Source organism: Triticum dicoccoides, chromosome 6A (genome assembly GCF_002162155.2).
Source record: "Triticum dicoccoides isolate Atlit2015 ecotype Zavitan chromosome 6A, WEW_v2.0, whole genome shotgun sequence".
NCBI lineage: Eukaryota > Viridiplantae > Streptophyta > Magnoliopsida > Poales > Poaceae > Triticum > Triticum dicoccoides.
Window position 1 is genome coordinate 22,472,420 of NC_041390.1, and position 1,309 is coordinate 22,473,728.

Genomic DNA, 1,309 nt, shown 5'->3' on the forward strand with positions numbered 1-1,309 from the left:
TTGCAGGGTGGAGATAGCTTAATTGCTTAGAGTATTGCTTGAATTTCGATGGATGGGGTTTTTAGAGTTCCTCTAGTTTACTATATAAAATTTGAGTCGAGGAACCAGGACTAAAGAATTCAGATGTTCTCTCCCCTCTCTTATAAAATCTTGCCTACATGATACCTTTTGCGGTTTGTTGGAGCTCATGTCCTATAATTACATATTCATGATGTATTAGTATTTTATTTGGGAATTCTGAATTTGGGATACGTTTGTACTTTATAATCATTTTTGTGATATATGAACAAGCCACAGGTGGCACCCCTGATCTAAAGAAAGTTAAAATCTAGCAAGTTTGTGTGCCTATATATTAACCGAACGACTTTCATACAAAAAATTGCAGGTGAAATTAGCTGCCCTAGCTTGTATCTCCTCAATGATGGCCCCATAGCGTCCTCTGCTGCCATTTTTCAGGTCGTGTATTGCTTGTTTTGCATGTGACGAGATAACAACATTCTGTACTCCCAGATCCTCTGCCAATGTTAATGCTTCCCGGCATGCAATGATTTTCAAAGTGGCTGGATCCTGCATACCGTATATGAGCAGGGAAGAACTACCCATGTAGTTCCCTTGGTCGTCCCGGCAAACAGCCGCTGCTGTCCCCGTAGACCGCCCCACACCTGCATCCACATGTATCTTCGCGAATCTTGGGGGCGGCTCTTGGGGGATGATATATAATATATAAGTGTGCAGATATTTATTTGATTATATTATAGTCATTGGGCCCACTATGCCGGATCGCACTAGGTCCCCTGAAATGCCAGGGCCGGCCCTGGTCGCTACTCTCCTCTCCTTCGGCGCGCGCGTGATGAAAACATCAAACAATGAGAGCATCTCCACCAGTCGCGCAAAACAAGCGCCGCGCCGCAAATTTGGCCATTTTAGCGCGCGCAACACGCCGGGTGTCTCCAATGGGCGCGCAATAACCGCGCGCGTTGTATAAGGAGTTGGGCGCGCTGTTCGATTCGCTATCTCGCGCGGTGTATTTGGGGCGCCCGCTTCCGCGCGCGGCACACTTGAGCGCTCGCGCCGCACTCTCTCCTCTCCGCCTCCTACGCCCCGCGCGCGCCGGCGCCGGCGAACTGCACCCCATGGACGCACGCGCCGGCACCCCGCTCACCCGATCCTATAGCCGCGACCCTTCCACCGCCGCCGCCGCAAACCCTAGCGCGGGGGGCGTTGGCCTCGCCTCCGCCGGAGCTCCTCCGACCATCGGCCTCGCACGCGGCCTCTTCATGCCGTTGCGGATGACCTCGGCGGCGGGTGG